Source organism: Homarus americanus, unplaced genomic scaffold, assembly GCF_018991925.1.
Source record: "Homarus americanus isolate GMGI-L3 unplaced genomic scaffold, GMGI_Hamer_2.0 scaffold20322, whole genome shotgun sequence".
In the NCBI taxonomy this organism is placed as follows: domain Eukaryota; kingdom Metazoa; phylum Arthropoda; class Malacostraca; order Decapoda; family Nephropidae; genus Homarus; species Homarus americanus.
The window spans coordinates 24678-39265 of NW_024740482.1; the positions used below are offsets into that span (position 1 = coordinate 24678).

Sequence of the window (14588 nt, forward strand, 5' to 3'; positions counted from 1 at the left end):
CTACTATCCCTCTTCTTCTTCTTCCTCCCTCTCCTCCTCCTTCTTCTCTATCCCTCTCTCCCTCCTCCCTCCCTCTTCTTGACCTTTTCTCCTTCCCTGCCTACTTGCTTATCTTTCCTTCTACTCCTCTCCCTCCCTCCCTCCTCTCTTCCTCCACCTTTCTCCTTCTCCTCTTCTTTTTTTTCTTATCCTCCTTCTTCCCATTCTCTATTTATCATATTTTCCACTTCCGTCTTTTATCATCCTTTATATCACGGATTCTCAACCTTTCGTATGATAAACAACAATGACATTAAGCTTCCACACCATAATAAACTACATGTGTGTGTGTGTGTGTGTGTGTGGGGGGGGACATTAATTTAGTACACTTGAAGAAATCTTTTACTTTCTTAAGGAAACGTAATATTTTTTTTTTTTTTATTCTTTCTTGGCTATGACCACTGAGAGCGAGGCCCACCAACACTTTGCATTTAAATTAGGGTTAGGTTAGGTTTAGCTTAGATTAGGTTAGGTTAGGTTTAGCTTAGATTAGGTTAGCTTAGGTTTAGCTTAGATTAGGTTTGGTTAGGTTAGGTTTAGCTTAGATTAGGTTTGGTTAGGTTAGGTTTTCCTGGACCGTGCACGTAGTTTTCTCTCTGGTTGTATGTTTTTAAGTAAACCCGAAAATCTTGCTGTGTGAAGTTGTTAGGTGTGATGGTAAGATATACATACATACATACATACATACATACATACATACATACATACATGGTTAGAGGAAGGTCTGGGAGGAGCGGGAATTATCCATAAATATAATAAACGTCAGAAACTTAAGAATTCAGACCATAAATGGAGCCACCACTCACTGCCTGTCCCGCGGCTCGTTGGTTCAACCCCAGCAGTGAATGTGATCCTAACCTAACCTAACCTAGTACGGAATGGAGGGAGGAGAGGAAAGAGGATGAGGAGAAGAAGAAGGAGGAGGAGGAGGAGGAGGAAGGGGACGATCTTATTACTCTAACTGTAAACAAGAACTTCCCATAAGATATATCAAGGTCTTGTTACAGAGGCTGAGAGAGAGATCAAAGGAATACATATACATCTTATACATGCATACAATGCTTCATCAGTGTGGGTAGTGATGTGGCTAGTGTGGCTGATGGTGTGGGTAGTGGTGTGGGTTACTGTGGGTAGTATAGTGTGGTGCAGACAGTAATAAGACGGACTCACTCATAACTCACTATCAAAGCACTATATTGTGTCGGGTTATTGTTAGGGCCTCATCACCACCACCACCACCACCACCACCACCACCACTACCACCACCACCATCACCACCACCACCACCACCACCACCACCATCACCACCACTACCACTACCACCACCACTACCACCACCACCACCACCGGTGTCTACGCCAGGACCTTTGATGAAAGTAATTATCACCGTCGCTACAATTGTCGGTCCCAGACGGAGGTCTTGTATACGTGTACGTGTAGTTCAGGAGGCTTAGAGGTGGTCTGTAGCCCCCCACACACGTGTCTTCTGCTTCATTAAGTTAATTTAAAGTGGAACTGAAGCAGTTTATTGAGCAAGAGTATTACTAGGCACAGTTTATGTGTGTGTGTGTGTGTGTGTGACGGTCTACACCACCACTCTTAGGTTGGCAATTTCCTCCTCTTCCTCCCTCCTGTCACAACATTACCTCACTATCTCTCACCTCACCTCACTATCTCTCACCTCACCTCACTATCTCTCATCTCACCTCACCTCACTATCTCTCACCTCACCTCACTCTCTCTCTCTCACCTCACCTCACTATCTCTCACCTCACCTCACTATCTCTCACTCTACCTGAATATTCATATAATTTTTCCTCCTGTATTAAGCCCGGCATGATGCAAAGACGGGATAAGAACATAAGAATGGAGGAAACTGCAGCTGGCCATACTGGGCAGTCCCGTTTACACCCAACCCCTATTGCTCATATAAGCATCCAACCTATGTTTGAAGCTATCCAGCGTATTAGAGTTAATGATGATATTTGGTAACTTATTCCATTCATCCACTACTCTGTTTCCAAACCAGTGTTTACCTATTTCACGCCTAAATCTAAATTTGTCTAATTTAAAACCATTGTTACAAGTTCGCTCCTGGTTGGATAGTTTGAGTACCTTTGTAATGTCCCCTTTGTTTAGCCCTGACTTCCACTTATACACCTCTATCAGGTCGCCCTCGCTCTACGTCTCTCAAGGGAGTGCAAATTAAGAAGCTTTAACCTGTCTCTATACTCAAGGTTCCTAATGCCCGGGATTAGTCTTGTCATTTTCCTCTGAATTCTTTCCAAGGATTCTATATCCATTCTGTAATACGGTGACCAGAACTGAACTGTGTAATCCAGGTGTGGTCTCACAAGAGCAAGATACAGTTTTAGGATGGCCTCGCTAGTCTTGTAACTAACACTCCTTTGTATGAACCCAAGTACTTTATTAGCCTTGTTACGAGCAAAAACACATTGTTTACTTGGCTTAAGGTTCCTGCTTATCATTACTCCTAAATCTCTCTCGCAGTCGGATTTCTCTATGGCATCGTTGTTCATCTGGTGTCTGGTTTCCCTGTTTACATCTCCTATACTGAGTACTTTACATTTGTCTACGTTGAATTTCATCTGCCATTTTTTAGACCATTCGAAAAATTTGTTTAGATCTTCCTGTAGTTTTGCGGAGTCCTCGTCAGATTTAATAACACGTCCTATTTTAATGTCATCAGCAAATTTACTTGTGTTGCTGTCTATGCCGATATCTATAACACTATCTTTTGGTTAGGTCAGGTTAGGTTAGGTCAGGATAGGTCAGGTTAGGTTACGTCAGGATATGGGAATCGGAAGGTCATACTGGGTTTATATTAAGTTTGGATGATCATAATTTAGGGTTATGGTCGAGAGGTCATCCTTACATACATACATACGTACATACATACATACCCCACACACACACACCCAAGGAGGTTGTTCAATAACACAAACGGACACACAGAGGAAAGAGCTTTACCATAACAGCCATCACCTGTCAACAACATCACCTTTACCTGTTATAACCCGTTCATGAGGGAGAGAAACAGTTCATGAGGGAGAGAAACAGTTCATGAGGGAGAGAAAATTACCACAAAATCGTTTCCAATTTGCTGAGGAGAATAAAGTTTGTTTGGTCAAAGTGATCCAACGATGACATTATCCTAGGGGATTCTCTCTCACTTAGGTAAAATCAGTCTGTCACTATCTCCTTGAACCAATCGAATTATACCTTTTCAGCGGAAGGTTTGAAACGAGGCTTTATTATTTCCCTTTGATAGTTAGATCTGGGATTGGGGGTTATACAGTCCGGTATTTGGAGGTTTTTTATGTAACGGACTCCCCCATTCAACTTACAACTGGAGTGTGAGGTGCTGAGGAAGACCTACAACTGGAGTGTGAGGTGCTGAGGAGGACCTACAACTGGAGTGTGAGGTACTGAGGAGGACCTACAACTGGAGTGTGAGGTGCTGAGGAGGACCCGCATACTGCCACTTACGTCCAAGGACTAACTCGAGCTAACACAACGCAGTGATATTTATGACCTCCTCTTTACCGTGTATGTATGTATGTATGTATGTATGTATGTATGTAAGTATGTATGTATGTGTCGGTGTGTCTGTGTCTGTAATTTAATTCCACTAATTATCAAGAATTAAGAAGAAACTAATGAGTCGGGATCAGATGTAATTAATCAAGATCTCTCAGTAATGTTCACTAAGTCCCCTTCATCCACACCTTCAGGAGGGTTAATAGTCCCCTTCATCCACACCTTCAGGAGGGTTAATAGTCCCCTTCATCCACACCTTCAGGAGGGTTAATAGTCCCCTTCATCCACACCTTAAGGAGGGTTAATAGTCCCCTTCATCCACACCTTCAGGAGGGTTAATAGTCCCCTTCATCCACACCTTCAGGAGGGCACAGTCCCCCTTCATCCATGTACCTTTTAGGGAGGGTTAATAGTCCCCTTCATCCACACCTTCAGGAGGGTTAATAGTCCCCTTCACCCACACCTTCAGGAGGGTTAATAGTCCCCTTCACCCACACCTTCAGGAGGGTTAATAGTCCCCTTCATCCACACTGGAACAAACGTAAACATTATAAATAGATTGTTATATATTAGATAAATTAATAGAATATAGGCTAAATAAATATATGACGTATGATAGATCGTTAAAATAGGCTAATTATTACAGGTAAATTAGTTAATACCTTAATTAACACATAGGTACTGGATGTTAGAAGCTGGTGTGTGTGTGTGTGTGTGTGTGTGTGAAGACTCGTGTTATAGTTAGTGCCACAGTACACACACCCAAAAAACATCATATTTGTTAACTGGCTTTTACACCTGTATCTAATATTGGCCAAAAAGGTGTAATTTTGTTTTGTAGGGAATAGATCAGGTATTATAACGTATTTGTCGTGTTTACTGATGAAAGAAATGATCAAGATGGCTGTGTGATGCTGAGGAGTGAAGATCTCTTGACAACAGCGAGACCAAGGTGTAATTAATTGGTAGTTTAGTCTCAAACATCGGGTAATATATAACGGGGGAGGGAGACAGGTGCTTAATTACCTTATTACAGGATTATTTGACTACAGAGGACAGTATATACATCTCCCGTACCGTCTACAGTCACGAACTAAAGTCCTGTCAGACGCCTTTCCTCCTGAACCACGAACCCCCAAGATTCAGACTCGTGAACCCGAACCAGTAAATAAACCCCCGTTGTATTATTATGCCCCTAAAGGCTTTGGATTCATGAGTCTGAATCTTGGGGGTTCGTAGATAAAAATTTTCTACAGCATCACTATCACCACAGAACACACACACACACATACACACACACACACACTAGCGACTGTTTGATCACCACGTCTGATAGTGACAACAGTGACCATGTGACCATCTGCAAGAGGACAACATTAACCACCTGTTCCTCTTGTTTAGCTTAGTGGGGAGTTGGTACACACACACACACACACACACACACATCAGTATCCTGTAAATATCTGGTGTTTCCTGCATATTTAACCTAACCTAACTAGTACAGGTGTGTGATTCTAGTACAGGTGTGTGATTCTAGTACAGGTGTGTGTTAATATCTCATTAATGTGTTTTCTCTCTCTCTCAGGTGTGCGCGTCTGTGAAGGTGTTAGAGGCCCCCGTCAACAATAAAACATCTACCCTCTCTAGTAAGTCAATTGAACTCTCATTATCTTTACTGCACGTGTCTTTGATATTTGCTGTTAGTGATATGAGAGAAGGTGTTTGTGTGTTAATCTTTCCTGTCCTTGACCATCATAGCACCTGGATGTAATCAGATTTAGATGGGAATTAGCGTCACTTTGAGAAATCTGAACCAGTTGATGTGATGTTTTCTCCATTATACAGATTTTGTAATGTTTTCTCAGATTTTGTTATATTTTCTCAGATTTTTTAATGTTTTCTCAGATTTTGTTATATTTTCTCAGATTTTTTAATATTTTCTCAGATTTTTTTAATGTTTTCTCAGATTTTGTTATATTTTCTCAGATTTTTTAATATTTTCTCAGATTTTATATAAATTTGATGAAAAAAAATAAATAAGAATAGAGACGCGTTTATATATTTATACAACAGAAACATTGAATAATTTATTAAGATAATCTAGGTTGAATCTCTCTTCCTCTGTGTTCAGGTGAGGGATAAATTAACTCACCTATGTATGGCAGAGTGGTTGCGATCTCTGTTACTACACTGAGAGGCTGTGGGTTCTAGTCTCACATGGGAGTGATATAGTTATATGTATATGACAAACACAGATATACACTTGTCAGTATGTGTGTGTATATCTGTAGGTAGAGTTTACCTTTGGTTTTACCTGTTATTAAGATCAGGTTAATTGATGGTGACGAGAGTATCAGGCTCTGTCACATACCCTCATACCCTCATACCTTCATGCCCTCATACCTTCATACCCTCATACCTTCATACCTTCATGCCCTCATACCCTCATACCTTCATGCCCTCATACCTTCATACCCTCATACCTTCATACCCTCATACCCTCATACCTTCATGCCCTCATACCCTCATACCTTCATGCCCTCATACCCTCATACCCTCATACCTTCATGCCCTCATACCCTCATACCCTCATACCTTCATGCCCTCATACCCTCATACCCTCGTACCCTCATACCTTCATACCCTCATACCCTCATACCCTCACATGCAAATGAATAAAAATATCAATTACAATGAGGGGAAAGGACTGGCGGCGGCAAAGACGTGTGTGTGTGTCTGTGTGTGTGTGTGTGTGTGTGTGTGTGTGTGTGTCCCGATAATGATACATAATTAGTTAGCATTATCATTATTTCTGTCAATTTATGTTGTGTTTCGATAATGATCTACCATTAGGTAATTATTATCATTATTATTTTAGCGATTCTTGTTGGAGTTTAGACAATGAAGGGATATTATTTTTTTTAATTCTGCTACACACACACACACACACATACACACACACACACACACACACATACACACACACACACACACACACACACACACACACCTCACACACACACACACACACACTCACACACACACACTCACACACACACACACACACACATACACACACACACACACACACTCAATCACACCACACACACACACACACACACACACACACACACACACACACACACACACACACACACACACACACACACTCACACACACACACACACCACACACACACACACACACATACACACACACACACACACACACACACACACACACACACACACACACACACACACACACACACACACTCATCTCTCCGTGTTACGTCTTTGTTCAGTACTAAATAATAATGTTATTTTTGGAAAGTCATTTTGAGATTATTATTATTATTATTATTATTTATGGTACAACCTTTACCATTTTATTGTTATTGTGGAACATCTGGTAGTGTCATCAACTGTAATGGTCATAGGTTACAGTTAGTTCACCTGTATCTACCTGTATTCTTGTCTGTAATTTACGTCTTTATGGTCACATGTCTTCAGTGGTGCCAAATTGGTGCCTATTAGGATAAGTTTCCATTAAGGAGATTGGGTCCTAGTCATAATGGGACCTCGACCCTAATGCACTACGGACCTATTAGGAGTGATGCCTATTTTTGACCAACACACACACACACACCTACACACACACCTACACACACACACACACACACACACACACACACACATATTGCTCATATTTACATAAAGGAAATTCACAACTCAAGATCATCAATACCAATAATCATACTTTTTAAAATAATAAACGAAACTCAGCCTTGTGTGTGGTGGTTGAGGTGAGGGGGGAGGAGCTTATGTTGTGAGGGGGAAGGAGGGGGAGGGGGGGCGGCCACACGTCAGTACAGGTGAGTGGCTATTTCCCCTCTGGACAAACACTGGGCAGATTAGGATGCTAGACTCGATTAGGAAACTCAGGGTGTGTGTGACAGGAGCTAATTTAACACAGATTATGGTAAAACACACACACACACACACACACACACACACACACACACAAGCCAGAAGAATGAAAATAATCCACCTTTTGCGATGAATTACCACCTACTCCAATGACTCTGGCAGCTGAGGTGATTAAGAGCAGAAGAACTGTTTTACCTCACAGTTGGCAGATCACCAGAAGACCTCCTTAGTGGCACAGGGCGAGAGTGATGGTCATAATATCCGTCGACGTGAAAGAGAATTATCGAGTGTGGATGTGAGTCTCAGAACCTAACCTAACCTAACCAAACCTAACCTAACCTAGACTGGACTGACTGGTGCTCAACAGTTCATGCACTCGACTATCGTGTTGACTGGCAAACATCGTAACGTGATCATGACTGTATAAATAAACAGGTCACCAGACAGGATACAGGTCAAGCAGGTCAGGTCACCAGACAGGATACAGGTCAAGCAGGTCAGGTCACCAGACAGGATACAGGTCAAGCAGGTCAGATCATCAGGCCCCTCTCCACGCCCCTCCCCGCACCCCTCCACAGACCCCTCCATGCCCCTCCCCTCACCCCTCCGCCCCTCCACAGACCCCTCCATGCCCCTCCCCTCACCCCTCCACGCCCCTCCGCCTCCACCCCCTCCACACCCCTCCACGCCCCACCCCCACCCCTCCACGCCCTCCCACACCCTCCACACACACCCCTCCACACCCCTACACACTCCTCCCACGCCCCCAACACACATCTGCACGTTCTCTCCGCTTGCAGACTCCTTCCCACGCCCCTCCGCCCCTCCCCGCCCCCTCCGCCTCCTCACGTCTCCTCCCCTCCTCTAAGTTACCCCCCCCTGCCTCACACAAAACAGAGAGACGACTTTCAGTAAGACAAGAGAAACTCAACACCAAACTTATCGTCTTAATTATGACCAACTTAGAGAGAAACAGTCCACCGCGTTCATAAGACGATGGTGAGGAAAACAGAGTCGTTCTTATCGCCTGAAGTACTTAGAGGGAGGGACACAAGTACCTCCTTCAGGCAGGTATCGGATGAAGGGACGACCTCCCCTCCAGTATAAACAAACTTGAAGATAATTGTTTCCATTATTTTCCTTGTGTGGGAGTTTTGTTGTGTAATGTCATGGTAGATGGAAAATAAGGTCAGGGGATATATTTTCTTGTCAGTAGAGGCTAGTTGTCGTTTTTGTCGTTATTCGTTGTTTTTTGTCGTTATTCGTTGTTTTTTGTCGTTATTCGTTGTTTTTTGTCGTTATTCGTCATTTTTTATCGCTATTCGTCTGTTTCGTTTTGTTGTTGTTGTTGTTCGTGATGTCAGCAACACCGAGCTTGACTGAAAGACCCGCCAGCGATGGTCATTATCTCCCGGATCTGGCCCGACTTAACGTGACCTGACCTATAACTCTCTGACCTGACCTGCTTTCCTTGACCTGACCTGCTTTCCCGCCAGCCTGACCTGCTCCTGGCCTGACCTGCTGCTTTCCCTGGCCTGATCTGCTCCTTGGCCTGACCTACTGCTCCCTGGCCTGACCTATAACATTGCCTGCTCTCTGTGTTCTGACACAGCCTGCTCCTTGACCTGACCTATAACTCTCCTGGCCTGACCTGCTCCCTGACCTGACCTGCTCCTTGGCCTGGCCTACTCCCCAGCCCCAGCCTGCTCTCTGGCCTGACCTCCCTGACACAGCCTGCTCTGCCAGCCTGACCTGCTCCTTGGCTGACCTATAACTCTCTGGCCTGACCTGCTCCTGACCTGACCTATAACACCTTGACCTGACCTATAACTCCCTGACCTGACCTATAACTCCCTGACCCTGACCTATAACTCCTTGACCCTGACCTAACTTGAGTAAACATGACCTGTAAATCCCAGACTTGACCTCAACTGACCTAGATAGATAGATAGATAGATCGATAGATAGATAGACATTAAAATAGACAAACAAATTCAGAGAGACAGAGAGACAGATAGCCATAAATTTAGACAGTCAAATACACAGACAGACAAGGACAGGGGGTACCATCACAACAACATAGTATACCTGGAAAGCATCAGCCAGACAGACGGGTAGACACAGTATGAAGAGTGAGGCTGCTGTTTTGTTTACACTCTTCTGACAGGTGTATGACGTTTCACCAACACCTGTTATGACTCTTACACCTGTGTCAAGCCCTGTGCTGCAGAGAGAGAGAGAGAGAGATAGATGGATAAAGATACTATACGAGTCTGTCGGTGTCTTTCATCACACACACACTGCTCACCCCGGCAGCCACATCTAGTGAATGCAATAATCAAGGTCCATTGTGGCTGCTGAAGGTGTGTGGGGTCACTACAATTGTGTTTCTTCCTTCAAGTTTTCAAATCATGACTGTGGTGTGTGTGTGTGTGCCAACGTGTCTCCAGGGTATTGCTTGTTGGTCCTGTGGAGGGAGGTGAGGGGGTGAGGGTGATACATAACCTCAGTTGCTGGAAGTGTTTGCCTCTGAGCTCGTCACTTACTAAACAACTCCCAGCCAAGTGTCACCACCGCTCACAGGGAGACTCACCTGCTGTGTGTGAGTTATAATGAGTCGCTCTGAGTCTTGGTACATGTGTTGAGTCACATGATGAGTTAGTGTTTAGTGAGTTGATAAGTCTTGTTGATCTACACACACTCACACTCACACACACACACACACACACACACACACACACACAACTTTACCCTAACAAGATAATACATTGCCTTTGATTAATTGCCTCTAATTTGCATATGTAATAATTGAGTTGAATATTAATTTGTTATTGTAATTGAAAATACATTATTCTATATACAATATACACCAGGCGTTTCATGTACACACGCTCGGGTTCATGTACACATAGTATGGTTCATCACGGATCATGTACACACGCTAGGGTTCATCAGGGTTCATGTACACACACTCAGAGCTCATCAGGGTTCATGTACACACACTCAGAGCTCATCAGGGTTCATGTACACACACTCAGAGCTCATCAGGGTTCATGTACACACACTCAGAGCTCATCAGGGTTCATGTACACACACTCAGAGCTCATCAGGGTTCATGTACACACACTCAGAGCTCATGGGGTTCATGTACACACTCCAAGAGCTCATCAGGGTTCATCATGCACACACTCAAACTCCTTAGGGTTCATGTACACACACTCAGAGCTCATCAGGGTTCATCATACCTCAAAACTCATCAGGGTTCATGTACACACACTCAAGATATCGGTTCATACGTAAGACTCTCCAGGGTTCATCTTCACACTCAAACTCATCACGGTTCATGTACACACGCTAGGGTTCATCAGGGTTCATGTACACACACTCAGAGCTCATTAGGGTTCATGTACACACACTCAGAGCTCATCAGGGTTCATGTACACACACTCAGAGCTCATCAGGGTTCATGTACACACACTCAGAGCTCATCAGGGTTCATGTACACACACTCAGAGCTCATCAGGGTTCATGTACACACACTCAGAGCTCATCAGGGTTCATGTACACACACTCAGAGCTCATCAGGGTTCATGTACACACACTCAGAGCTCATCAGGGTTCACTGAGATTCGGAGTCGGGTTTGTGATCACTTAGAAACAGATCAGTGAGTTGTTTACATTACCTCGTGACTCTGAATAATGGTGAAGTAATGTGCTGTGTGTTGGCAGTGTCATATCCCTGTGTTATTTACTCTTATCTGTCAGTGTCGTGTGCCTGTGCCTCCTGTGTGTGTGTGTGTGTGTGTGTGTGTGTCCAGGTAATCCGACACAGGTAATAATAACACCACATAAACAAGATTATTACTGGAATTATTTGGTTGATTCAGCCAGAGAGCCTCCCCACCTCCCCCTCCTAGGACCCCAGCTGACACTCCCACCCCCCTCGTAGGACCCCGACGTCAGCTAGGACTCGTATATAGACCCCAGCTGATACTCCCCTTCCTAGGACCCCGACGTCAGCTAAGGCTCGTGTCAGGATCCCAGCTGACACTGAGAACCAGATGTCGCAGCTACACCATCACGGAGGCTGATGATGGAGGGCTCGGCCTAACGTTATTACCTTCCTGGGAGAGACCTTCTGTGTCTGTCTGTCTGTCTGTCTGTCTATGTGTGTGTACGTGTGTGCGTCTACCTATCTGTCATCTCTTCATGTCTGTATTCTTCACATACAAAATACAGTAATACATAAAATAATACTGTAATTAGATACGCATTTTTGAGTCGTATTTTTTCTTATTATCAGATACTAAAAATAAGGTCGAATTTCTTAACGATATCTATAAAAAAAATTCCAATGAAATTAATAAGATACTGAACGATACTGAACGATATATTACGATACATTACGATAAATTGTCAAATTTATCGTTAAAAAAAACAATATCGAGTTTAAATATTACCTGGAGATGATCATTTGATATTTGTGTTGAAATAATAACAGAGTAATATTGTAATGGTTAATTAATTAGTAGCCAAGAGGTGTACAGTATTTAGTTAATGACGTGTTACCTGTGTAGTACCTGTGTGTTACCTGAGTGTTACCTGAGTGTTACCTGTGTGTTAACCTGAGTGTTAACCTGAGTGTTACCTGAATGTTACCTGTGTGTTACCTGAGTGTTACGGAGTTTACCTGGTATATAGTAAACAATATTAATGAAATAACCTAACCTAACCTAACCTGACCTGACCTACCCCAGAGGTATACAGTATTAATCATGTGAAATAAGCTTAGTTGGGTGTCTAAGCTTCACGTGATACTGATATTATATTTTTTTTGTTGAGAAGTGAAGTTGGTGAAGACTTTTAGCTCATGTTGGCGAGTTACCAAGGCTCATTAACCAACATTAACCAACAGGAAACATTTATTAAGAGTTTATATACCCTCAAGTTGGAGGTGTTGGCACGGCTCAGCGTTAATCATTCACCTGTGGTTAATGAGCTACTGTTGAGGGTCATTAATTAACACTTTTAGGTTGAAATTTCAGTCTGTGGAACCTTTGTCTTCCTAACCTAACCTAACCCCCACCCATCACCCCCTCACCCCTGCTTCAGTTACCACCTCACCTGGCCAGAGAGATGTGACGCCTCTGTAAATTGATTAGACTCTTAACACCTGTCTGCTCTCACCTGTAGTTTTTATTGAATCAGAAAGAAATATATATCAAAATTCTCATCCAAGCCTCGTGTTGCCTGACGTGTCGTGTCGGATGGAATATTGACGCAGGAATCAAAAGTTAAAAAAAATAATGCTGGGTTAAAATAAGAAAGATTGAAAAATTAGACAAATAAAGAGTAATTTTATCTAACCCTTTGAGGATGAAAGGGTTAAACCACCGTCCTCAAAGGGTTAAACCATCGTCCTCAAAGGGTTAAACCATCGTCCTCAAAGGGTTAAACCACCGTCCTCAAAGGGTTAAACCATCGTCCTCAAAGGGTTAAACCATCGTCCTCAAAGGGTTAAACCATCGTCCTCAAAGGGTTAAACCATCGTCCTCAAAGGGTTAAACCATCGTCCTCAAAGGGTTAAACCATCTAACGGATTGTATAGAGATGAAGGTCCGTTATATCAAGTGTCCATTAGATGTAAAACCTCAATTTAACGAAGTATATAGAGATGAAAGTCCGTTATATCGAGGTTTCACTGCAATAGAAAACCTCGGCTAGGATTTGGACCGGACACTTCTGGTCTCCTTGAACGGGCGCCCTGGGAGCCACCAAGCCGAGGGATACTGTCACTCGTTACTATTGATGACGACCAACGCTGATGCTCCCAGGTGAGGGTAGGTGTGTCAGGTGAACAGCATCCTCCCCCCCCCCACCTAAAAAAAAACCAGGTGGGTGGGCTCACTGCATCTGCCATGGAGAGAGAGAGAGTGAGAGAGATGGTAGAGGTGAGAGAACTGCTGGAGTGAGTGTTTCGGGGCGGCACGGCAGCCACAAATGGCGGCACGCGTTATGGCGGCGTGCGTATATAATGCATGGCGGGTGTATGGCGAGGAGAACGAAATGGCAGGAAGGAGACGAAGAACGCATTAAAAATAAGGAGAAATAATACAATGATAGACGCATAGATTGACGCATGGACATACGCATAGATTGACGAATTGACAGACGGATGTATTGACGCATTGACAGACGCATAGATTGACGCATTGACAGACGGATGTATTGGCGAATTGTGAGACGGATAAATTGACGCATTGATTGACGCATGGATGGACTCAAGAAAGCACGCATAGATTAACGTCAGTAATCTACCTGTTGTGTATATTAATCAATTATTGCGAAAGATAATCAACTAAAGGTGTTAATTAGTTTTAGTCACAGGTACGAAGCAATCTACCTGTCCAAGTGATTAACAGACTAATTACATGTCCAGGTGTAAAAGCCGTCGTTAAGGTAGAGTCTCAGTGTTACTTAGACTTTACATGCACTTAAGATACCAACTGAATGTTACTTATACTTAAGGACAGATTAAGTCGCCTCCACTTACACCTGGTACAGTGTCTGGAGCGTTGTGTGAGATGTGGCAACAGTGTGGAAGGTTTATCTTGCCTCCTTAGTCTGGCTACTATTGTGAGGTACTGTATTACTTTTTACTTTAACTGAGAAAAGAGAGTGAAATAAAACCAAGACACAAAATAAACCAGCCTCTCACTAAACCATCACACAAAATAAACCAGCCGCTCACTAAACCATCACAAAATAAACCAGCCCCTCACTAAACCATCATAAAATAAACCAGCCGCTCACTAAACCATCACAAAATAAACCAGCCTACCAAAACCACATCACAAAATAAACCAGCCTCTCACTAAACCATCACAAAATAAACCAGCCTCTCACTAAACCATCACACAAAATAAACCAGCCGCTCACTAAACCATCACAAAATAAACCAGCCCCTCACTAAACCATCATAAAATAAACCAGCCGCTCACTAAACCATCACAAAATAAACCAGCCTCTCACTAAACCATCACACAAAATAAACCAGCC

The 14588-nt window shown here is 43.3% G+C and overlaps 1 protein-coding gene across 2 annotated transcripts in view; it reads left to right on the top strand.

The window, feature by feature from the left end:
* The window catches only part of LOC121875452 (orexin receptor type 2-like), a 52877-nt gene that overhangs the window by 1120 nt on the left and 37169 nt on the right, over window positions 1-14588 (top strand). For both annotated transcript variants that reach the window (XM_042380009.1, XM_042380011.1), the window contains exon 2: window positions 5186-5246. The gene's annotated coding sequence lies outside the window, so the exon portion shown is untranslated. The remainder of the gene's footprint in view (window positions 1-5185; window positions 5247-14588) is intronic.